Source organism: Thunnus albacares, chromosome 8 (assembly GCF_914725855.1).
Source record: "Thunnus albacares chromosome 8, fThuAlb1.1, whole genome shotgun sequence".
Lineage (NCBI taxonomy): Eukaryota > Metazoa > Chordata > Actinopteri > Scombriformes > Scombridae > Thunnus > Thunnus albacares.
Window position 1 is genome coordinate 8,885,458 of NC_058113.1, and position 26,970 is coordinate 8,912,427.

The 26,970-nt window shown below is 40.1% G+C and overlaps 1 long non-coding RNA gene across 1 annotated transcript in view; it reads left to right on the forward strand.

Annotated features, from left to right (window-relative positions):
* The window catches only part of LOC122987776, a 52,111-nt gene extending 36,386 nt beyond the window's left edge, over nucleotides 1-15,725 (forward strand). Inside the window, exon 3 of the long non-coding RNA XR_006404595.1 lies at nucleotides 15,295-15,725. This is a non-coding gene — a long non-coding RNA (uncharacterized LOC122987776). The remainder of the gene's footprint in view (nucleotides 1-15,294) is intronic.
* The last annotated feature ends 11,245 nt before the right edge of the window (nucleotides 15,726-26,970 follow it).

Here is a 26,970-nt window from a genome sequence, read left to right on the forward strand (position 1 = left end):
AGATATCCTCATTGCCCAATATAATGACAAATTATGACCATATTGGTTGATTCTGCATCTTACAACTTACAACCATCAGTGGCAATGCATGCTGTAGTGTTGTATTTATTTATGAGGTAGAAAGTTTCCTCACGCCAACCATTACCTTAATCTTATTTGCCATAAGTATAATCACACTCCTGGTTCTGAAAGTAAAAATCCCATTAATTTTTCCCAAAGACAATGTTACGTGACTCGCACTTCCCCAGCTTGCATTGGCATAAAATTCTCCCAGTTAAATCATCAGTACAAAAGATGAAAAACTGGTTCTGTGATATAAAGTCAAAGGTACTGTGTACATAAAGACTTCGACGACTCCCAAGCTGCATTTTGACAAGAAACAGTGTACCGCTAACAGCGAGTGGAAGCTTAACATTATGGTGTTGAGAAAACTGATTTTACAATCTGTAGTGGGAATCAGTTCCATTTTAATTTCTGGGTCACTTTTGAGTGAATTCAGCAACTATGGCGCCACATTTTGTTCTCATTACTCTTCTGATTCGTACCTCTGACTGGCATCTCCATAACACTGACGGTCGAGACTCATGGGTATTGTAGCATTCTTAGCTGTCTGCCATGTCAAAATCACAGACAAAACTTGATTTCTTAGAAGGTGAAATAATTGAAACTGGTGATCATAATATAAACCTATAGGATTGTAACATTATGTGGGAGAGTCCTGAGTTTCTATGTTAAGTAATGTTGAGGATATCTTTTTAAGAAAAAAAAAATGACATGGGAATACAGAATGGGGAAAACCACTTCCAGAACTAGCAGCCCCTCCAACTTCACAACTCTATATCGATGTTCTTGTCTGGTGATAGGGTTGGGCAACATGTTCACAGATGATGGACATCACACTGACAGCAACTTCAGTCTTTGAGATGAACTAGCACTTCTGACCACACTCATAGTCATAACATTATGTGTTACTCCTCAGTCAATTACAATCTAACAGAAAGCACTCATGTATTTTTCAGTGCTTAAAAAATACAGTCAGTGCAAACACTTGTAAGTGTGGTGTATTGAGATGTCATAATCTGATCTAATCTGAAATGAATGTACGGTAAGATGTTTTTATATTATCTTAAACAATTTAAACAAACCACTATCTATAATCCTCCAGGAAATTAAATTGAATATATATATTTTATTAGCAATGAGTTCTTTTTAAGTTTGTATTAAATATAATTTTTAATGCTGTACTTTGGCGATATTGCTTCAAATACATTAATGTAATTAAAGCCATATTGAATTTGAAGCTGACTGTGAGGGAGAGAGGTTGATATGAAATGTGGTCAGTTAAAATGCCATGGCAACTGGTCAAGAGTCCACAGAGAAGGAATGTGTCTAATGAAATGTAACAATACCACCCCCCCCCCCCCCCCCCCCACCGCCCCCTCCATCTCTCCCCCCTCTCTCTCTGTGAGTGAATGAGTGAGTATGTTATATGGTTGGAGTGCTGAGGCTCGACTGCAGCTTTGTTTAGACGGGTTTGGGATGTTTGGCTCATTGTGTTTTAGCTTTTGCTGATATTCAAAAGGATTTGATTGAATAAACAAATGTCATCACTTTAGCAGTATCCTTCAAGGGCTTCTAATGTCAGTGTCAATAAGTGATAAAACATCTTTACAGTGGGAGAGCATATTTTTCGGCCTTCCTCCTCACTTGATATTTTTTGAGATGCAGGAAAAGACAAGGTCTCTTTGAATGAATACAAATTATACAATCATTGTCAGAGTCACAAACCTTGTGATGTGAGTTAAATGTAAACCACAGTGCAATACTCTTATGGTAAAGCAATTTGTATGAAGGGTTAATGTTGTCTGAGTGTTTTTTTGCCACTGCCATTTGGATTCAAATAATAACAAGCGCATTTTTTTTCAACTTTGAAAATAAACGTATCCACTGAAAAAGTTTTAGCGCTAAATTACTGTATATTTGAGGAATTTGATTGAGTTAGTTAGCACATGAATAATTGAAATAATAAACTTTAACATGCACATATCTGATGAAAATGCACAGTAGATGCTGACCGGCTTTGTTGGTCTCTCCACACACCACAAAACCATGCATAAATCAGTCATCACTGTCGCCTCTTTCGTTCTGTCTGATTATGATGCTAATATCACCATTCTAAACAAAGAAACAATCCCAACGACAGAAATGAGAGACATAATGCTCTCGTTTACAAAAGAGGGAAAGTATAGAGGTATTATGTGGGCTACAAGACTGTGGGTGATGCCTACAGAGAGGTTGCATCGACCTGCTAACGTGATCACCTGAATTATGCACAATCCATTGTGTTCAAATATCATAAATTGATGCGTGAACATCCCACCACCCCCCAACATGGGCCAAAATTATTATTTATGTGGCTGCAGAGCTGCAGAGAGACAATTAGTCATATTCGTATGCTGAAATTAATTGAGAGAGATGCGGGAGATAAAGAGAGAGAACAAAGACAGCTTTTTGTCACTTCTTTCCATCTGACAGGGATAATTAGATATATGAAATTGAAATTCCTCACTGGGGGGTCCTGTTGACAACACTATTTTGTTTCGTTCCTCTCCCCTTTTCCTTTTGTGTTCCTGTTTATGCTAATTTGGACCCAGTGTTTTTCCCTGACTGCTAAAAGCAGCATCCTCCCCAGCCTTCTGATTCAATTCACTGCACAGCAAAGAGCAGCCCGTCAGCCTATTCATGTCTCCCTTACCTGTGACACAAAGATTTAATGAGGGAATCAATTATTTCTCATTATAATCAGTAGAATTTAGGCATTTCATATTAGTTGTTTATGCCCATCTCTATGGAGCCTCAAAGTTTTTAATATGAAATAAATAAATAAGACATTGCTAAATAAATAAATGTCGGATAAATAAATGAATGGATGAATAAATAAAGTGGAATATATAAATGAACCAAGAAAATATTAATTTCTATTTCATTATATAAATTTTATTTCTAAAAACCCGTTTTCAAAATGTCATAATGGCATTTTTCCCAGTGGCATTATTATGTCATGTCACTTCTCATGACAGTTGAATTGTCACCAGTTTTCATTCCCAACGTTTCAGCTCCTGCTGGCACAGAGAATTTCATGTTTTTACCCTTTAGAGTTAACTCTAAGTAACTCAAAATTTACCATTAAACCACTGCAGTCAAAAATGGCTTTTCACTTTTATGCCTAGTAATAATCCAAGCTCACACACCCTCTTAGCGAGATAGTCAGTTACGTAGGCATTTAGCATCTAGCCAACAGGAGATAGAGAAATAAAATCAGTTGAGTTTTAATAATTTCTTAAATCAATTTACAATACCTATCAAAAGTTTGGAAAAACTTTTTGTAAGGTGTGTCCAAACATTTGACTGGTACTGTATATGTATCTATATTAGTTCATATAATTTCATAATGTCTTAATTATTTTATTTATTCAATGTTGAACTCTTTGGGGTTTCATACTTCTGTGTCATTTGTCATTTGTGACTGTTTTGTGTCATGTGAACCACCCTCGCAGTATCAAAGAGGAACATCTGAGATCTGAACATTGTGGTTTGAGTGGAATTATGGGTTATGTCACCTTTCACCACAAAACTAGAAGGGGCCTCTCATAGTTTTCCTCTTACATGAGAAACAACCAGTATCATGTTTCTCACAGCTGAGAAGATACAAAGTGACTCATGCTATGACATCATAACCATTCAAATTCAGCTCAGTTCAAATCATATCTTGATACTTGAGTACCTGCAGTCTGTGATGAAAACTGGAAATTATAAAAAAAAACATGATCTGTTTTTTTTTTTTTTTTTGTTTTTTTTTATGAATGTGTTCAAGTGGGTGAGCTATTATACTGCACTTTAGCTGCACTTCAGTTTTTATTAAGCAGTGTGTTTATAGTGAAAGAGAAGATGGTGCTTGTGGCTTGTTGCTGCTTTGATTTTTAAACACAAAAATACTGAAAAGTCATTTTCTGAAAAGCTTTTTGGTCTGCTTTTAAAGAGCAGAAATGATTATATTGTCATATCTATAATAATTGTGTGTTGCTTTGACCATGTTAATTAAGTAGTTTTGGGATAACAAATTAAAACTCAAAAGACAAGCGCTGTTAGACTGCTGTTTTGAATTATCCCAGGTTCCAAAAAGTCTTTTCTTTTCAATCTAATTGGCTTAGATTTTTTTTTAAATCATTACTTAGAATGATCTTTTTCTCCCTGTTGACCGGCAACTTTTTGTCTCTCTCTTAAACCCTGAAGTTTCAACTCTAAAATAATCCCAAATCAAGATATTGGCCTGAGATTAGGGATCGTCCAAGACTGGAAAACAAAAACGGGCAAAAAGGGGGAAAAGTGATGATGGCGCAAGGTTGTTAGGAAGGGAAAGGAAGGCAGGATGGAGATATGAATTGAACCGGAAAGAGCCTTGTGTCTAATGCTTGCCACATTCGCTCTTGAATGAAGGTCTAATTACCCATCGGTATTTGGTGCCAGCGTTCCCAGGTCCCAGCAGCCCCTGGGCCCGTGCAGGCACTGAGCGTCCAGAGCCAGCTGCCTCCCAAACACTTGCAGGTATACAGGCTGGGCTAATAGTCCTACCACAAGGGAGCCAGATGAAAGAGCAGGAAACTGCTGCCAGAAGCCCTGAAAGGATTTATGTAAAGACTGGAGAGAGATGTAGGGATGTAGTGGTGGCTAAACCCACCTAAACTTGAGTTACCTACCTGTTAATGTCCTGAATAGTGTGCCACATTTAATCACCCAGATAAATTTTTATGACCTGAATCCTGGGTATAAATTAAAGATAATAGTATCAAGATGATGGAAGTTAGATGACGAAAAGTCTGTTAAAGAAAAATATGTGTGATAATGTTTTTAAGGAGTGCACTATATCTTTGATTTGTCTTATGATGATCACTGATTAAAAGTGTACCTTCATTTTTATTTTTTGCTACATCCAAGACAGAGAGAGAAAATGTTTAAAAAAAAAAAAAAAACTCATTGGTTGAGTTAAACTTCAATGGGTGGAGCTAAAAAAAAAAAAGTGCAAATTCAATCTGTATGTTTACATGTGTGCACATAGAGAAATCTCACCTGATTGCTGTTTATGAATGAAAACACACATTCCACCTCTTGAGTCAGGGAGGTCACTAGTGTAGTGTCTAAGCAGAGGGAAAGTGAGTAATCGTCTATCTGTGTGGGATGTGATTTCCACAAAAGAGCCGGGCAGGGTGGGACGGGAACGTCGCCAATCGTGACGACTCCAGATCCATCCTGAGGAACAGGAATTCCCACAAGCTGGATAAACATGCAGTTTTGTGGGGGAGTGGGGTGTGATAGACTCTCTCTCATCTTTGAGCATGGACATTCTCAGGGTTTGGTCATATCTAACCATAGAAATGCACTATTCTTCAGAGTAAGTAGGTGTATGTAGCATACACCTAACATGACCGGGGTTTTGAAAGGCAACATGTTACTTGATATTCCTCCTTCACTGTAAGCGCCAATAGGACAAGTAGGTGAAATACAGCAAATATTTCAATGCTAAATAATTGAAACTGCTTTGAAAATGTGTAACTTGAGAGCCAACATGTAACACTGCACTTACACTGCAGAAATGACATTATAAATTGTAGGAGTTGCCTCTTGGGAAGTTATATAGATGAACACTTCCTGCTGTATTTTGACAGAATATCTTGATCTAAATATACTGTATGTAATCACAGTAAAGGCTGATGAAAGATGTGTTTAGAGATAGTAAAATACAGTCTTTAATAGAGTTTAATGACAGCAAAAAATTGGAAGATACAGGAATGAGGTAGAAGAAGGGAGGATGGGTGGAGCCAGACATTTTACAGCTTTCAGGATTACTTCAGCTTGTTTTCCTAGGCGGCTATGTGTCACTATTTGATGGCTCAGAAAGGACAGAAATAATACTGCAGTGGCTGTGAGAGGACAACTGTAGATGCCTAGAGAATGCAAACAATGTTTATCCTAATGTATTCAGACAGCTTCATTGATGGACATGGGGCGAACTCAAACAACCACACATTTAAATTTTATGTTCCTTTAGGGATCTTTGTGTGTTTTTTTGTGTCACTTGTGGGTGTAAGTCTCTGTTGTTGTATATAAAGCTCCAACTACATATTTCTGTCAGCATAAGAATATCTGTGTGTGTGTGTGTACTCACGCAGCTATCTCTCAGCGAGTTCAGTTTGAACTGCTCATATACAAATCAGCATTTGTGTTTTCATATGTAATTACTGTGAATCAACTCTTTGTGCATGGTTCAAGTCATAAAACAAGAGAGAAAGAACATTGTTATGCTAGTGGGGAACCTCACTAAAACGCTCCAGTGACAGAAAATGAAAAGCTGTAATTCCTCCTGTGAAGTGAAGTCTGACTTGTCGGAGTAAAGCACTTCCTATCCTTTTGTTCGGATCTCAAAGGGAATTATAGGGGAGAGTGTTAGATATGGCTGTTAATAAGACCACCGAGCCCTGGCCAGACGAACGTCTAAGTGATTTAGACCATGACAGTTGTATTAAATGAATGAAACCAGATTCCTTTAACCTGGATATTCACATATGAACATGAAAAACACTGGGCATTTTTGTTGAATTACAGGCCTATTTATTATTATTTGCTATATGTTTTGGGATAACTGCCAAGCTAATGTAAGTAGTCCAAAATAAAAGCACGAATGTATGTTATACCTAATATGCAGTTTTTTTTTTTCAAACAGAATTGATGCAATCAGCTCTCATATTGATAAGCAAAGAGGAAGCAGAGGGTTGGCTGGTGGGGTGGAGAGTGATGAGGGGAAGGGGTGCATGGAGATCAATGGGCTAATAAAACAAATCGATGGAATGAAACCACAGAAAAAAGTGAAGTCATTAATTTGCAGAGACAGGATGATCCCACCAACCACATGCATTGATTAGAAATGAGGTCTGTGGAGAACCTTCAGGGGGTATCATATTAGTGGAGGGAAACAATGGATGGGGGGTGGGGGTGGTCGCTTTCCTCTGAGGGTTTGCTGCTGTACTGATGCAGGAGAATAGGTTAACCGGTGGATCAATGGCCTCTTCAGCATAACAGAAGACACTGGCTCTGTGTTTGCTCTCCAATGCACTGTCAACACAATATCTGCAGGTGTGATGTTTTCTCTCTGCTTATGTGAGCAGTCCAATTGATTTTTTTTTTTTTTCCCCGTTTTTCAAGCCAAGTGTACTCAAGCATGATTATGATATTGAATACATCATAGAGTACAAAGAGGTCTGCAAATAAGGTCAGAGGTGAGGGCTAATGTTCCATTTTTATCAATATTATTATTGTTAATCATGATTTGTAATCAATAATATTGGGCTGAGTTATATACACTGAGGCCTATTACATAGTACTGCGAGGGTAGTGGTGCAGGCATAATGTGCGGTTTGGAAAATGACTGCTTGAATATGTATAAAGGACTAAGCACACAAACAGACTTATTGTAAGACCTCTCTTTGAACCCCACTGCGTGCTCCTAGAGAGGTCTTGCCCTGACTTCTGTGTGGTGAACAGGTTATAACAAATCTATAGTACAATCTGCTTATATGGTGTGTTTAGCTTTTTCAACATTTTTGTCTTACCTGTATACCTAAATTCAAACTGACCAACATTTTTGATTTTGATCCCAAAAATCAGACAAGCTGAGAATCTTTGAAGTTTTCCATCGGTCAGGGTTCACTCGATCTGCAGACACAGCATAGCTTTTCTGCAGCCATTTGGGGGAAAGAGAGAGAAGAAAAGCAGGTGATGTGAGATTGACGACTTAAATACTTCATCAATCAATGCTGCAGCCGATGTGTTGTTTGGTGATTGGTGGAGAATTCAGGCAATCCATCTTTCCTACCAGCAACTGGCATTCAAGATTCTCCTCAGGTTCTCCATGTAATGCCTTTATTTCTTTATTTCCAGGGTTAACCTATGCTGCAGTTATGTGTATATGTGTGTGTGTATGTGTGTATGTGTGTATGTGTGCATGAGGGTGTCGGGGTGGGGGGTCCACATTAACCCTTCACCTGTTATTAGAGTCTGTTAGACATGTATGCGGCAGAATGCGCTACATACAAGTAAACACAGAAGTCAATTCAGTATCAGTCCTCCCACACTAAATAAATCATACCACAGAAATTGGAAAGCATTAGTATAATTACTGTAATTATATGTAAATGTGATATTTTAAACAAGAAGACTGGTTTGTATCAGCCACTCGCTCCGTTGCGTGTTGCCTAGTTGGATTTGGCAGGATATCTGCTGGAATGTTTTACATTAAAAATTGTACCGGGCCCAAAAATAAAAACCCCAAATCTAATCTGTCTGTTTTTTTACTGTCATTGAAGATTAACCTCATTAAGCCAAATGAAGTGATGGAAGGACCGGATCAAACCTCTGGGTTAGACTGTAGGCCATTGTGGGTTTGAACAGAGATAAACAAATATTGGTTTATAGCACAAAGACACTTTACAGCACAAATCAAAAAGGAGGTTCTTCCAGACCAGAGTGAGCTATGTTTTCTAGTGGAAGGTGGTGGGAGAAGAAAAAGGCTGATGAGACAAAAATCACTTCCAACATGTATATCTTCTTCTGTAACTCCAAAGATACCACTAATGGGTCTGTCACAAGCGTCTATTTCTTTTGCAGTAATGGCACAAAAGTAAGTGATACAGGATAAGTCTGGTGCTGTTCTATATATTTTGCTGTTGTTGTTCACAGATTCCATGAAAAGACCAAAACCAACAATGCATTAGTTTGTCTCTCAATACTTTCCTGTTGCATCTGCAGCACTCAGCCCCAAGTTCAGTTGTTCTGAGTGAAGATGTAAATCTTTAAAAATATGTAACAAACATATTGATACATGTTTAATTTCGAACAGCTGGGCACTATAGTTTTTATCAAACTTTACTCAAACAGGAGTAAACTTTTTTTTTTTTTTGGGGGGGGGGGGCTATATTTAGCTGCATATTAATACACATTTGGAGGCATCTCTGGCAGCAAGAAGATGGTGATGAAGGAACGTGCCACTTATGTAACGGTGTGGCTCGCTCATGTGTTTTCAATAGTTCTAGGACAACAATAGAGCTCTATGACACAGAGGAATAAACTTCTGTATATCTGGCTTTGGCTACAAAGGCCAAAGCTGTTAGCACAGTAGGATCAATTCATTGTTAGTTTTGGTTTTTTTCATGGCATTTGTTGCCAATAAGAAAAATGCAGAAATCTCCCAGCTTTATTCTTTAATTTTAACTTTACTGTGCATTCTACATTTCAATACCCGAAACATTCACTCCCACAGGCTACATGCCATCCTCTGAGCAGCCTTATTTGTTATTAGTGCAGTTAGGTTACGTTGCACTGAGGAAAATAACTTTAGTATTGATTCCAATGAGATTTGACTTAGATTGATACATTGGACAACATAGGCTGAATTGGTTTCTGGCTTTTATGTAAGATTATGTTATCTAACTTTAATGTAGTAACAGTCTATATGAGGTCTGGAGACGTTTCTGATAAAAACACTATAACATTTTTTTGCCATAATTATATTCAAACATTGATTGTTTATGATATGATTTATGTGTGAAATCAAAATATGTGAACACGCATTCTTTTCTGACTATTGCACATGCGCTGGGTGCATCATGCAGAGTGATTTCAAACATTACAATTTCTCTCCATCCACACTCAGTCTAATCCCTGTTCTTTCTTTTCTTCATCTCAATGTCTCCACCTCCATGCGGTTATAGTAATACTGAAGCCCCTGGGTTTTGCTTAATTAAAATACATCCTTTTTGTGTTCCCCTTGGAATCCAGTGATAGAATAACTATGCAATAGGGTTAGCTGTATTTAGCTCCTTGAGGAGTTAGCCAATGTTGTGTCAGGCAGCCACTCACAGCTAAATCAACAAAACCCTGCAAAGAGGGAAGAGGAGAGAGAGAGAGAGAGAGAGAGAGAGAGAGAGAGAGAGAGAGAGCAACGTAGGAGGAAAAAAGAAGTTTGGGGTGTGGGTGGGTGGGTGGGTGGGTGGAGGGGATCCCACTTCGTGTAAACCCTTAGCTTTTCACACTGAGCGGCGTTTTCATGCTAAGCTCTGAGCTTGAACTGAAATCCTCTCACTTATCCTCAAATCCAAGATGAAATACTGTCAGATGTACTGTGATCCAGGGAATTTGGTGGAAGACTGACAGGCAGGGCAGAGAGACGTATGAGTGACTGACACTGAGAGGCACGAGTGCGTGTGCTTGTGGCCGAGGAGGAGGAGCAGGGAGAGAGTGGGAGATACTGTGCGGGGAGGAGATTTAATACAATGATTTGTCCGAGGCAGAGTGAATGACTCATGTCAGTTTGATGCCCAATAACCAAGAATGCAGTGGAGAATAAAGCACATAAACTCACTACTACCGTCCTTTTTTAATTCACACATTAGAGTTTCTCAATATGTGTTTTCCTGATTTATTTTAAAAGTAATTAGTTACTTTTTTTTAAAAGCATCTCTGTATTTATTTCACAAAAAAACAGTACTGTACATGGCAACAATTTGCATACTATTATGTATAATTTTGGGAGTTGTGCATGTTGTGCAGTCAGATGTTTTATGTGGGGTATTGGGGCTGATATTTGGAGGGTGTGTACGTCCCTCATCTCTGAATAGCTCTAAGGCACAGGCAGGAAATGGAGTCCTGGCATTTTGTTTTGCATCAGTGCTCCTCTTTATTAGAGAGGAACAGAATCGGCATAGAATAATAATTGGAAAATTGTAAGCTTGCTTTCATTATAATTAGCGAGATCGCAGGATGCAATAATCCAATTATTTTACTTAAAAGCAAGTTTCCTCATCCCTGTGCAATGTGTTGCAGGATGTGTAACCTCATCCCATATGGACATACCACTGAAACAGCAAACTCTCCGTCTCTCCCACTTTATCCCCCTCTTACATGTAAACACCAGCATGCTTGAGTGTGCTCAGACAGCTGAACATACACTGACATATGAACACCATTTAGGGCAAGCAGACACACACATAAACATACACGTGCATACACCTCAGCAACATACAAATAATTGAGTAAGATTTGCTGGTACATTAAGTTTAATGTGTTTGACATTCGGTGGGAGGAAATGGTAGGCATGAAGTGGAGTAGCCGCGCTGCGTCTTTCTTCAATCAGGGCACTGCAGGGCTTCATTTTACAACCCCGATGCAAGCCGAGGCCCGTCAAAGCTAATTAACGCTGTCGCAAATGGATGCAGGTCATGGCTCTCAGCGGATTGGTCCACACAGAGGTCACCAAAGGTCAAACCTCCAGTATGGAATGATATAAACAATCATCTATAGACCACAAACCAATCAATCCCTTTTAACACTATCCACTTCCTGGTTGGCTGCTCTCAGAGGTCAGGGGTCAATGTACAAAAAGACAACTGAGCCGGTGGGTTTGAGACAGGAAAGCGCATACTACTGATTATCTATTCATTTACGTTTTAGTGATCAATACGCCAACAAATTATCAAAAGAATTGAAATGAATTCTTTGATATTACCGCTTAACAATGTGCAATGAGAAAACACAGCACATCATCAGCTTTATTCAAGAATTCAGTATCCTAATAAAAAAAAATAAGAATAAAGATGTAATAATCTAGTAAACATTTATTTTTTTGTGCAGTTACAATCATTCTCCAGTGTGCACTTTCCTGCACACTGAATAAAGCCTCTTCGCCATCAACATGAAGTTCTGCAATTAGCTGAGCAGAGAGAAAAAAGACAGAAAGACTGAAAGAAAGGGGTAGAGGAGGAGGGGGGAGAAAGATGGAAACCAACGCTTGAGGAATTGAATTACCGGAGCCTTTTCTCATTATCATTTAGCCGTCTTTTATGGCCCACCAGTAAGAGATGATGTTCCCATGACCCCGCACAATACACAGACATATTATTCAATCCTGCCTCGATGAAATTCCTGCAAATAAAACCTTTGTGCTGGGCAACAGCTAATTATTTGACAGATTGGCCCCCTTCTGGCTCAGGTTACAGTGTGGAGTGGCCATGTTTTAGTCCACCCCCCTCCCCTCTTTTACACCACCAGCACTCACCCACTCTCCCCCAGCCCCAGTGCAGAGAGGGGCCACTTTGAGAAAATCCCAGAGGGCCTCATTCTTTTCAGGAGATTATATATTTCAGCACCCCCTCCTCCTCCCAACCATCTATCCATCCAAAATCAGGGGAGCGTGGTGCATGTGTGTGTGTGTATGTGTGTGTGTGTGTGTGTGTGTGTGTGTGTGTGTGTGTGTGCGTGTACAGGGGGGGTCTGTGTGTGTCAGTGACAGCAGTCATTTCATAGTTTAAAAGGTGTTCTCAAGCAGAAATATTTAATCTTCCCACGAAAATAAAGTTTGATGGTAGAAGATTATAGGATATAGAGAGAGAGAGGGAAAGTGAAAGAGAGAGATCTAAAAAAAACAAATCATGCCAAATATGTGTTGTGTTACACTGTATTTATATTACTTTGAAGAACTACTGTAACTACACAACCAGTGTATTTTTTTGTAATACCAAATTAGAGAGTAGGGAACATTAACGGATTAAAGTTTTGGGTGGGCATGCCTTTGGCTTTGATTCAGTCCACTAATAACAAGAGTTTGTCATTAGTGTTCGGACTTGGACCACCAAGATAAATGCCAACACATGTTTAAATTATCTGGAGAGTAATGGCATTTTCCTTCAGCCCTTTCCCTCCTATTAAGATCCCTTGTTGACTCGACTATGCAGACATTTTGAGTTATCAGCACAGGTTTAATCTGTTGCTTATTTGGAACCCATGCCGTTAGTATAATTCAAGGAGTGTGTGTTAAAAGAGGTTAAAACCAAACAATTAGTGGAAATAATGTAAGGGAACTCCTTTTACAGCTTCTGTATCTCAAGAGAACTAAAATTAGAAATGGAAAGTTTACAAACACTATAAAAAAATTATATAGAAATGATGCACATAAAAATGAACAAAAACTGTCATCCTAAATTATGTTTGGAATTATTTTTTTCAGTAAAATGTACAAAGCGAGTTTTGGACCCACTATTAGATATATTCTCTATATGCTGTCAGTAATATAGTCTTATAATTCTGTTAAATTTTGAAAATAATATGTACTATGAACAAGATATTATAATAGCATTTTTGATCATATACTGTACATATTTATCATGTGACCCTGACTTTAAAATGCTAAAACTGAAACTAAAAGTCCCTCATCATTATCATAACCCTGGAACAGAGTGTGTGTAAAACCACAACACTTTTGTCTACAGCCTAGAGAACTAAAACAGGGAACTGTCGCTACTGTTTGAGGCATTCTGCTACAATGCTGTCCGTAACTGTCATAGCTGAATATTTCTAAATAAGGAATTGATATCATATAATGAAACAAGCAAAAAATGGAAGTTGGGTTTTTAAAGGAAATGTACAAGGCAATGCGTGCAATGCATGGCACACCAGTAGCTGATTTTGTTTTCTGTCACCCAACAGAGACTGGATTAGATATGTATGGCATTTTAAAAACCTGAGTGTACCATATATGGTATATGGCACCCAAACATCCGTAGAATCTACCTAAAATGTTTTAATTTTTAACATTTTATGCTCTAAATGAGCCACTTGCAGCAATCCAACACATATTAGTGTATTACTTTTGTCCTAATGTGGATCCCTTGCAAATAAAACTTTGACACAAACTCAAAGTCAGTGACCATGTAGTTGAAAAGTAGTAGCTTTCCTCCTAAAAAGTTGACAATTTCCCACTCTCACATTCTCCACCTCCTGTGTGTTGGCAGCCAGCAAATGCTTGCTGGGCTCTGGTTGCATGGCTGGGATGTTCAACTACTGTGTTCACCTGGCATGAACCCAAGCGAGCTGAGCCTGGAGTATTCATTGCTCAACCTGGGTGAAGGTCATAGAGTCCAGCCCTTCCCTGCTCTGTTCCCCAATGAGCAAACATATGGTCTCGGAGCACCTTGAACATGTTTGGGTGACCAGAACTACTTGGCCTGAGATGCCACAGCAAAGAGACAGAGGAGATGGTCTGAAGGAGGTTTAGGCCCACCTTGCTAAAGCAGAACAAGGATAAGGAGGGAATACAAGGCAGCCAACAACAGTGATCATCATTCACTACTTGCTCGCACACAGGAAAGGAAAAGTCACCCAGCTCGACATAGTGGGAGCTTTGAAATACTACAGACCTTGTAGCTTCTCCTTTTACCTCCTGTTTCTGTTGAAATAAATACATGTAATCATAAGGTGCAATATTATCACCATGTTGTTCAAACAGCCAAGCCTCGTCTAATCGCTTCCACGTTTCCTCAGTGTAAAGCTCATTAGTGGGTGACCTAAAGGCATGAAGGAAAAAAAGACGACAGAGAGACACAAAAAAAATTTGGATAATGGATGCTTGCTGTTTTGAGACAGTAAAAATAAACAGGTCTGCGGCTTTGATAATGAATATGCTGTAAACATCGGCCCAGAGTGTGAGTTTATCACAAACGTCCAGCTTATAACCTGACTTGTGTGTACGTGCGTGCGTTCTCATATGCAGTACAGTATGTCTAAAAGAATGCCTGCATTTGAGCCTGTGTGTCATTGTGTGCATGTGTGTGTTTGTGTGTTTGTCTTTAGGCTGGACGTCTGGGTGGGGGGATGTTGAAGATGATGACTCGCTGTTAGACTTTGTGAATGGGGATGTGAGAGTGTCTCTGGTGTCTGAGCGTCCGGCCCAGGTGGCAACTGGAAGGCCGACTTCATTAGCCTTAAAGAGGAAACAAAGGAAGATGCGTCGTAAAAAAGTGCCATCCCTCATCTGCGAGGCCACCGCCTGACACATTAGGAATCTGTATGCTCAATTAACCACTGGCAGGCTCATTTTTCCTCTCCCTCTCTCTCCCACTCTCCCGCTCTTGATCAAACAGAGCAAGCCAGAGCAATCACACTGGACTGAAGCGAGACTTAATACAAGACACGTTTATGAAGTTAGAGCATATTTTGGTTGTGTTTGATTTGTAGGAAGTGGGCAACACTTTCATGTTTGAAAGTCACAAAAAATATACTACCTAACCTCTGTCTTTTGCATGATTTGGTCACTCCCTAATTAAACAGAACAAAACGTGCAGACTGTACGGAAGATGCTTTCACAACCTTTCTCTATAAATTCCTTAACTGCCTCCATTTTTTTCATTACAGGAGGAAGATGAAAGCTGGATGCCCGGGAGAAGAAGAAGTCATCACATGCCAAAAACACATTACTCCTGAAGTACAATTTGCATGTGAGTTTTATTATTAGGACTTCAGTTTCACAAAAAACATGGCAGGCAATTTGCACAGGCATTTTTACATTACACGTTGCAAGAATGGCAGATTCACACAAGAGTAAAATTTCAGTTTTCTTGTTTATTACAAGTCATATATCAAGCTTAATTATGATACCTTACGGTGCATATAATGCCTATGCTGATATAATGCATGATTAAGCATTATGTCTTATACATATGACAGTCACAAAGTGTTGCAAAATCTCATCTTGGTATGGACCACGATCTTGACTCCAGCCTTCCCCTTTCATTTATAAAAACATACATTTGTACATTTTGCACAAGCACACACACACAATAACAATCAGGCTCAGATTCTTTACATTTCTTGGGTGGCAACCTGAGGATCATTATCTTCCCATGAACCTCCTGTGAAAAATGACAAAGTGCAACACAGACCCGGTTGAGGTAGGGAGGGTGTCGGGGGGGGGGGGGGGGGGGGGTGATACGCATCAGCCTTTGATTAACGAGGTGAGGTGGACGCTCTTTAAAATCACAGGGGTTATGGCTTAGGAGGCCTCCATCCAACACTTCGCCACACTTCACAGGACCAACTTCTTTTTATTATTGGGCACGCCCCCTTTTTTCTCTCCCCTCTGTCCCCCACCCACCCCTCTGCCTCTCTGCCTCTCTGCCTCTCTTTTGAGGTCTATCAGAGAGATGAAAAATGGCGTGCAGCTGGCCGAGCACTTCCTTCCCCTTGTCAGGGTCAGCAGTTCACTATGCTGATAGAGACCCTCGCACCTCCATTAATAAGAGCTCCACTGCACTCACACAGGTCGCTTTGCTGCATCGCTGGACGGCCATCACTCCTACGTTTGTCTGGATATTCCATCATTACGTTCTTTGGGGGAGCTGTATAAGTCATTGATTATTTTTAGTGATATTTTTAGAGACTGACAGCTGCTGTGCACTAACTCAAGAAAATGTGGAACTGTTTTGTGAAATGAGGATCTAAATATCTTCATAAGTGAGTTTAAAATATCAGTCCAAAGCTTTTTAAATTGAAATCACTGTCAGTTTGTAAAAAAATGTTGTTTGTTTCATATTAAACTTCACATCATTTTACTCCTTAAAGTTCAGTGTTTGGATTTCCAGTCAGGAAGCATATCAGTAATACTTTTAAATAAAATAGACACATTTGAACATTATTGCATGTGCCTTTGTTTTGGGCTTTCATGGTTATAAAATGAGATAAACAGTTGCTCACTTGCTTGCTCGGGTCTGTTTGGGTTTAAGAAGCGGCACAACCTCTAGAGGCTGCTAATGGGACTTTCAGACTGAAATAATACAATATTTTCAAATATGTATATTATGAGACAAATATATGCATCAACCTCATTGTATAATGAACTGTTTGATGTCAGCTTTATTGGCAGTGTAAAGCAGAATGGACTGACAGCAGAGGCCAGTATGGTCAGATTTAGAGTGCGCTCAAAAAGAGGTGCTAATCATAATGCTGAGCTAGCCTTGTTGAGCTGCTAATTACCTCCATTATGAAGATGCAGAGTGCCTGATCAGAGGAGCCTCAGTGTATACGTGTGTGTTTGTGTCTGTGTATACAGTGTGTGTGTGTGCATGTGTGTGTGTACTGGTCTGTGCCGATTAAGAGGGGGATTAGGCAACTAGGGGGTACGAGGAGAGGAGGTGGGGAGTGGGGGGAGGTGGTTGTGGGGTGAGAGAGAGGAGGGGTGTCCCCTTCCTGGAGACGAGCCCTGACCTTCTCATTTCATCCTCATTAGTATCTCATGTCAACAGAGCAGCCACTCCTTAATCATCTGCTATCATCCCAGGCCTACACACATACATGCACACACAAATAAAGACACAGATAAACACAAATTTGCACACAGGGTTCGCATACAGGTGCACACATGTCCTATATACTTATTCACAATATATTTATATATGATTTTATAAGATATTTACATGAAGAGTATGTGATGCAACATATGTTATTAGCCCAATATATTTTTTCCTTCAAAATAATCAGACCAACTTCTGAAAACTCCAATAACAATAATCCTGCAGTTACAGTGTGTTTAAAATTGTTTGTAATTATGTAAAATGCTCTTTCAGCCCTACTTGGTGAAGTGTTACCAAAGTGGCTCAATTGATTTCCCTTTTTTATTAATTTCCATAAACCAGACAACAAATCCAATAATGTGTTTGTTAGAGTTGGCTTATGAGATGCAGTGGTGGACAGCAGCATGGCAGCGTGGCAGAGGGTGGGCTCGTCTGTCTGTGTCGGCCTCGGTGCCACGGAGGCCCCTGCAGGGTCGGGGGGAGCGGGGGCTCAGGGTGCCAGCACAAATGAGCTCCATTCATTTCCCCACTTCGGCATATGGTGGCCCATTGTCCTCGGCCACAGTGGCAGAAGTGATGCAATTTGTTGGCATGTCCTGTCATTTCACAAACTGCCCATCCCACTGAGGCCCTGGCCAGCAGAAGACAAGCAAGGGCAGCTTGTTGTTTCACTCGATCCACACACAACATGTGTACTGTGTTTGTGTCTTTATATTAATCCAGAAATGGTTGAAACAGATCACACTCCCACATACATGGCAAGCATATGCAGTCATTTGCACAAATATTTTGATGAACAGATAAGGAGAAGAAAGTCTGAAACAACAGGATCAATAAGAGTAAATCTTCCTGGAGATTATAATGTACAGTATCTGTGTTAATCCTTGTTGTTTTTCATGTTGTAGCAATAGCAATATCCTTATTTAAAGAACAAGATTTAATCTGATCTGGGATTTAAGACATGATAGCCTCCTTATTTAATTCATTGGTATGCAAAGACATTATCTGTGGCACCGTTATGCATAGAAAAACAAAACAACACCACAGTAAAAAATGAAATCAAACCAGTGTAGAGAACATAAACAGTGAAACCGCAGATTTATGAGGGAGAGTGATCTGGGCAGCTCAACCCTGACCTGTTCCTGGTTTCACTATACCAAGTGTGAAGCTACTGTCTGAAAGGAGAGGGGAAGGAGTCTTGTTTAACTTCCTGAAAAAGAAAACTTTTGACATGAGGTGCACAATATAACCATGCAGCAGCAGAAAGAAAGTGTCTAGACATGACTGCATTTAGGTCAGACAGAGGAAAACATATGATCACACAGTCATGCACAAAACGATGGTATATGGTGTTGACAGACGTTTGGATGGCCGAGGTCAGATGTCACTGAACCCTTTCCACACTAACGTTTGTGAGTTTATGTGTGTGCTCCATCCTTGTTTCATGGTGTAGTGTCACTCAATACTGGCTGTGCCAATTGGAGGTTTGGTTCTCATTGTCTGCACAGCATGCAGCCACCGCTCTCTCTAGTGCACGCGCTCTCGGCGTGTGACGGGAACACGAGCTTTCCACTGAGCTCCTAAGAAGAAATCAACAGAGGAGAGCACCTTTAGACAGAAGTCAACTTCACTTCAGCTGCATTGAAGATTGATGACGTTGGTCCTCATTTCATTGGAGCAAGTGGCCCTCAGAGACTCATTACACCTCAGCAAGATTTGGAGAATGGAGTGACACTGCTCCTGATTACCAGATTCATCATTTGTATTGGATTGGGATGCTCTTTCACAAATGTCAGCTGGAGAACTGTATCAAAACTAGTGATGTGTTTTTGTGCCCTGTACAGTAAAAAAAATGTTCTCAAGGATGAACAACAGAAGATTCTGGTGAAGACAAAGTGATATCATGCTTACTTGTTTATTTGTCACACATAAGAGATGCAAAACAGTCAGATAATCCATCTTTGTCCCCCACACAAACATTTAACCAATGTGGCCTGTCTAATACCCCAATCATACATCCCTGACCTCAATCCTGGCCACACTTCTCTTTATTCACCTCCCCCCCTTGTTCTTCCAGCCACCATGCTGCAGTAACCAAGATCCCTCTTCAGGCCTATCCTTAACCCCATTTGTACCCTCCACCCCCCCAACCTGTCAGGGGCCGGCTTCCCATGTCCATCACTGGGTGATGGATGAGGTGGAAGGTCGTCACCCCACTCTTCAGAGTTCACTGATCCCATCAGCCATGCAGACACCTCCAAATCATAGTGGGGGACGTTACTGAAATCATACATTTAGAGAGAGCAACCTGAAACAAGATGTGCTGCTTTGCAAGTTTTGCTTTCAGAGAGATGTCATTTGCAATAAGTCATACTTTGGAATTTACGTTAGCTGTCATGTGTCTCTGACACTATTTTCCAAGCACCCCTTGCAGAAGGGGAATTTTCAAGTAGAGGGAAAGCTGCTTTGCAAATAAACTTTCTGCACAAATTTGATGGAGGTCAACATGGAACATCTAGAGAGGCTACACAAGTAAAAGATTGTTTGTTGTGTTAGAATTTTCAGGTAAAGTGTGATGAAATTTTGTATTTTCTTAATAACAACACTTATTTTTTTAAATAGATATCTGGCATTCAGTAGAAAAATAGGAATGATTTGCTGAAAGTCATTTTCTGTAAAACACAATGAAATTTGATTGCACCCAGGTATAAACTAGTGGAGTGTCTCACCTCTAACTGACCTGAAATTGCCTCCTGATGCCTATGGCACTATAGGAAATAAACAGTAGTCCTATAAGCACATTTCACACATGTCCTGGTAAACAAAACTACACAATATGATTGGTGTTTCAATTGCTGTGGGAACAAGAGAAGGCAAACTCAGATCCTGGATAAGTCTGTTCCCAGTTTTCCAGCAACAGAACACGCAGTGGCCAAAGGAGGCAGGATTTTTCCTCACCCATATCTCTCAGTCAGACAGAGAGAGATTGATGTACTATAAATACACAAGAAAAATAAACAATACACAATAGTGTCAAGCCTTGCTGCTGACAGGGGCATAGATCAATGTTATTTCCCGCTTTTGCAAAAATACCTAATTCCCCTTATTTAATCAAGCTTCTCCTTGCTCGGGTCCCTCCAGCTGATTTATGACATCCGCTGCCTTTATGAGTACCTGTTTCATTTTCTTGTCTCTGCTCTGACACCTAAAGTGATAGGAATTTTATGCTTTTGATAACAATATGAGTTTCACTTTGGTTCGGAATTCATGACCCTGTCAGTGGCCAATAAATAACAGCAGCGTAGCAGAAACATTCACAAGTCTCCACGACAAAACATCCACCTAATGGGATTTACCTTGGGATGGAAGCAGAGAGGACGGAGCTATGAATAGAAAAAAGAAGAAAAAAAAAAGAGTGGGCAGCACATGAGGGGACATCTATTGGAAGAACGCAGGATCATATTAAAAGGTCATGTCAGCGAGAGTGGAAGTGCAAAATGTTTTCCGGTGTCGTCTCGTCAAGATTCATAATTGGTGTGCTGTCATATGAACATTTTGATAATGTCACATGAACATAAATGTCATGCTGTGACACAACGTTCTGCAGCTATCATAAGTATGTACAGCAGGGGATCTCAAACATTTTCACGTCACGGACACTCAAGTAAAAAAATCATTACGGGGCATGGACCCCGATTTGACTTTTATCCCAAGGACCTAGGGGTGGGAAGATCTTTGTTGTTGTTGGTTTGAATTTTGAATGTTACTGTCTGCACATTATCCACCACTTATTTAGGATTTAATTGTTATTTAATTGTTGTTCTTTCTCCCTGGAGCTCCCACCCCAACAAGTTTTAAATGCCTACTGTAAAAGCTGAACTCAAATTTCTTCATCAACCCATTGGCACCCGACTGCTTCCTCCCTCCAAACTGGCTCCCTGCCCTCTACCTCCCTCCCACATTCTCTTACCCCCTCCTCACTCTTCTGGACCCCTGAGCTGGAGCCTCACTCCAATCTGTCATTGGCTGTAAAAAAAGAAAAAAAAAAGTGTGAGAAAGTAATCCACCAAAATTTCTCATATGCATATGAAAAATTATCTTCTGAATGGGGCCCTGAGGGGTTTGATAGATTTATATTGACACTTCACACATTCCATTGACAAATTGGCTGTTTCTACATTGTTGCCAAAAACCTCTGGTCACCTTGGCGATGACATTAAACTGAGTGAAAACGGCTCTTTACGTGTGATAAAGTCAAACAAAGATGACGCACTGTACCAGCCGACTATATCTAAGGAATAGGAAGTAAAATGTCAAGCATTTCAAAAGAAAGCTTCTGTAAACTGTGGTTACGGAGACTATAACGATCTCTGCCCAACCCCAATGGTCTCTTTGTTCCAGCCCCTCCTGGCCCTCACTAAGTGAATATTATGGGTCTGTGTGAAAGGAAAGTGAGAGAGATGTTTTTTTGTGTATCCCTACTTGAGCCCTGTGTGTGTTTGGCACAGGGGCCTCGAAAAAGCGCAAAGAAAAGAAAAGGCAGGGTCACGACAAGTATTCTGTGCTATAGGGGAGTGAACTGGCACAGGCTTTTGGCATGGGCACAATGCATGGTGGGATGGCAGTGCCCAGAAGCCTCCTGACAGAGACAGAAGCTGCTTGGGGCCGAACCAGTGCCTCGATGGGGCCACAAGGGAAGGGAGGGAGACTAGATCAGAAGCAGAGGGGAAAATTGAGACAGATTTTCTTGCAGGTGTTGAGATAATAGACGGACAAATGATCTAATTGTTGGAGACTTGAGCGGAGGAGGGGCTCAGATGGGTTGGGGTGGAGGTTCAGAGATCAAACAGAAGCAGGATTTAAATTACAAAGGCAAACAACTTGACATAATGTAAAACTGAAAACTATGACAGAGACAGGGAGTCTTTCATATCTATGATATCACGCAGCGTGGCACTATAGGCAATGCCGGTCATTCGGTCTAGAATTTTTGCCAAAACTGAAATATCTCTATAACTACTGGCTTGATTGCCATTAAATTTTGTACAGACATTCATGGTCCTCAGAGGGTGAATCCTATTGATTTTAGCGATCTTTTGACTTTTCCTCTAGCGCCACCATGAGGTTGACATTTTTGTTTTTCAATGAAATGTCTCACCAACTTGCCATGAAAGATAAAGTATATATTCATGGTGCCCAGAGGATACAGATGATTGTGTCCCTTCACCCACAAAAAAATTTGAATGTGTTTGCCTGCTAACATGGCTATAGACTCTTTGTGTTGGTATTTGCAGTTTTTGTTTGACACAAAAGTTACTTGAAGAGAGGATTTAATAAGGAAGTAATACAAAACTGCATGCTTCTTCTTTATATATATGGTGATTGTCTAACATCCTGGCAAATGTTTTTTTTTTATCACCTACTGGAGGTCAAACCTCACCACTACATCACTTCCTATTCACACAAAGCTTATTCAGTACAGTGTATTAGTACATACTGTATTACATTAAAGGTGCAGACCTTTAACACAGAAACACATTTACACACATCCTAATCAACAATCTCCACTTTAAATTATTCAGAAACACGGTTTGGCCCTATCCATACTCTCTGGTGAGAGAAGCCAGGATATATTTGGACCATCACACTTTTAAGAGCGTGAGCTTTAACTCCCCTGGGTCATTTTCTGCTCTGGTCTTAATTGAGAGTGTTCTGGAAAAATCATTACTATATTAATGATTTAACACAAAGTAACTACCTGTTTTTTTCCAGGAGGAAAGGGAGATTTGCTTCAAATCAATACCCATGCACGCTCATTATAAGGGGGGTAAAGTTATAGTAATTAGGCAGACACCAATAACTTTTTAATGATCTTTGTTTTTAATTGCATATTATCGGGTTGCACAGACAGTGTGTTTATACCCAAATATAAGATAATGGTGAAGGGAGAAGTAGATTAAAGAGAGGAGACACCTGCAAGGTTTTTTACCCTAGCCACAACAACAACACTGATAGGTCTATGGCACGCATGAGAGAGGATGAATGTGAGCATCCTTTCTTTTCTTTTGTGTATTCTCTATCAGTTTTCCGGTAATGGGTCTGCACTGGCACACTGTGGTTTGGAAATATTTGTGAAATAACACTTCCCCTCCTGCTGTCTATCAGAATGAGGAAGTGAAAGGACGGGGCAAAAAATGTTGTGAGGAAGTTTCAGAGAAATCAAAACATTAATATGTGAGTTGAATCATGGGATGTTACAATCACGTACTTCCTGACTTACAGTACACAATCTCTGGGTATTTAAACTTTAAGTCAGCTGACCGCAGGCAGCCTTATTTTGTATGACTAGAAAGGTATAATTTACCACAATGGAAAAAAAGCAAGAATAATATGAATGAATATGAGGATGAAATGTAACAGCAATGGAAAGCCATCTGTTTGCTCTTAAAGGGGAAGTGGTCTACTGAAAGCAGCAGAGGGGTGAGCGTCTAACAGAGAATAGGGAGGGAGTGTGGCGATAGAAAGAGCCCAGGAATGCCAGCCTGGCAATCCAGGACTGCTCTGAATAAGTGAGACAGCCAAGAGCTTTTTTTCTTCTTCTTCTTCTACTTCTGCCTGGTGCCTTCCTATCCTCCCCCCCCCACCCCCCAATCCCTTCCCTGGCCTGCTTACACTGGCCCGCTCCCCGAAACACCGTGGCAGATTGTCAATTCAATGATTCCCCTGTCAGGTGATTATCTAGGAGCTTTAATGTAATCTTCCACTCACACGTACCATATTTCAATTACGACTGCCATTGTGAAACAAGCTGCATATTCAACTCACCAATCGCCCCGCCGCCGCCTCAACAATGTCAACTGTAAAAGAACGCCAGCTGAAGGCAATTACGCATGTTTTCAGAGCCAATTATGATCGCTCTCACGGTGGCGGTTATGCCATGAGCAAGGGAGTGTTTGAAAATTTTTAATTTAATGACAATATGCTCATGGTAGGATTCAGCGTGCCACCCCCCGCTCCCAGGCCTGCCATCTCAGCATCCACAGAGGGAACCATTAAGGCAGATAGGAGAAGATTATGGCCTCTCTCAAGGGCCACACTGGGAGCCACAGGGAGGGTCTCAGCAGTACAGCGTACATGGCATCCACTCATCCTCTCTGTGTGATCACAGCTGGCAGGGCTGAGTCCAAGCTAGAAAGGCCGGCTGGTTAGCTCGTCTTCTAGTTTGGAGTATGCCTGCAGAGGGAGCATAAACTCACACATTACCACAGCAGGCCACAGACTGAGAGAAGCTGTAGAGAGAGATCAAAGTCTGCTCGGCAGGGCTTCGTTCTTCGACATTTCTCAGATGCAGACTCGACAACATTGGGTCTGAAAGCTTTCGGAAGCTTTTGTCTTGAGCTTGATTTTACTGTTTTTGCTTCAGTCTGTGAAAACCAGTTCAAAAACATGTTCAAATCAATGTACATAACACATAAGTGTGCATAAAAGTGTCTGTCCCTCCATAAATTGCACAAATGTTTATTTTTTCAATATTTACAGTAGGGCTGCTACAAATTATTATGTTCTTTATCAGTTAATATGTGGGTTTTTTATTAATCAATTAGCCTTTTAGTCTATAAAATGTCAGAAAGTATGGAAAAATCTCCAAGTTGATGACTGTAAATGGCTTGTTTTGTGCAACGAACAGTCCAAAATCAAAATGAATTCAATTTGCAGTGATATAATACAGAGAAATGCAGCAAATCCTCACATGACAAGTCGAAACCAGCAAAACTTGCTTGATAGATGAGCAAAATGATTAATTGATTATTAAAATTGTTGGTTGCTCTGTTATTTGACAATCAACAATTTAGTAGTAGTAGTAAAAGGTAAACTTACCTTTATCCATGCTTTTTCAGTAGATCATGTTATTTCTTTTTAAGTAAATTCAGGTTTTACATTTTAAAATGTGATATGAAATAGTAATTCAAGAAGGAAGTTATTGCTATTCTGCATACATCATTTCAAGCCTACCAACCAGGTTATAGATAACCCAGGTTTTTATTTACCGTAACACTAATAATTATACTGTAGTGGTTGTAGTGATAGAGAATATCTTCCATAGTTTTGGGCAGCTGATTTAAAGCGCCATTGTTCAAATAACAGAATGCAGGTTAGATCTGAGCCTCCCTCCCTCTCCCACTGGGATGTTTGTATAAAACCCAGTCAGTTCTCAGGGGTAGAGGTTGACAGGAGAAGACATCGCCCCAGTCCCTGGGAGATTGGCGAACACAACACATATATTAATGCATTAAATGTGTTGACTGTGTTCAGCCCAGAGATGTAGGAGGGAGAGAGAGAGAAAGGTTAGGGGGAGGAAAAAAAAAAGCTGTTGTAATGTATGGTGTTGTCTTGTATAGCGTGTCTGGCAGCGGGGGGGTGGGGTTGGAGGAGTGTCGGCCAGATTATAAGGCCTGTGGTGAGAGATGAGGGATGGCTGACTTGTAAACAAGTGACAAGCGTCCTGGATGACAATTCCTAATCCATCATAGTCCTGTCAGCAGTGACCGGTGAGGTGACGGACAGGACCCAGGAGAGGGGACAGCTGCTGCACGTCAATCCACATCATAATTTGAAAAGCTTTTCCACATGAGCTGAAAACGGAAAGGGGAAAGAGAGGGAGGAAAGAACTCATACACCCTGCTATCTGCAACCTCCTCCTCAATCTACTTCCTTACCTCCATCTCACCTTTCTTTCTCCCTTTCTGTTGAGGACTGAGATGATGTAGTGTCCTCTTCCTTTTCAGACGGTCAACCAGAAAACTGTGGCATCCTTCGTGCCTGCATTAACTTGTCTTTGCTGATGAGATCATAAACACATTGACGATGTAAACACATTGAAGATATGATCACCAAACCACCCACAGATGTATTCAGACAAATTTCTCTTACGTATTTCTAACTTTAAAAAGTTAGTTACTCAAGTTAGTTTTATGAAAATAACTTGTTGAAGTAATGTTGATTTGTTCTATGTCAGAAACATATCATCACCATATTTACTTATGTGAGGTTTTTTTTTTTTTTTTTTTCTTTAGAAGGGTGTTACACTGTAAATAAAAGTGTTAGAAAAGTGTTTACCTTTGAGGGTTTTTTTTAGAATAGCTTTACTTCCTCATTGTGTCCCATGACCCCCCACTGCTGCAAGTGTAGAATAAGAACAATAATTGTAAAATAATCAAATTTTTCCTTTAAACGCTTTATTTCCTTCTGACCTTGCTAAAACCCACATATTGAAGTGGTAACCATTCCCTTCATCATAAACAGAGCTTGATTTGATCAGGGTGTGAAATGCAGAAATGGCCATAAAACATTGTTATGGCTCCAAATAAGGTGATATTTCATGCATGAACCAATGTAAATTCCCCTTGTTTGCAAAAAAAAAAGAAAAAAATCATTAACAGATAAAGAAATGTACATTATATTAAACTGATTTTATCTTCATTAACAGAAATCCAAATAGACTGGTTTGTGATTTGGGATGGGTAATGTTCTGAGATAGGTAGGGTCTCTGGGGTCACAAAAAGAAATACTGTGTGATTTTCTTCAGTGGAACCTGTCATCAGAATGTTGTATGAGCTGTTAATGAGGGCCTGGGGTCTGTAGGACCCCAAACAGAACACCAAGGTTAAAACATTTAATTCTGAAAAATAAATAGTTGTTGAAAATCATCATATACAATTCTTACTCTTTGTGATACTGTGAA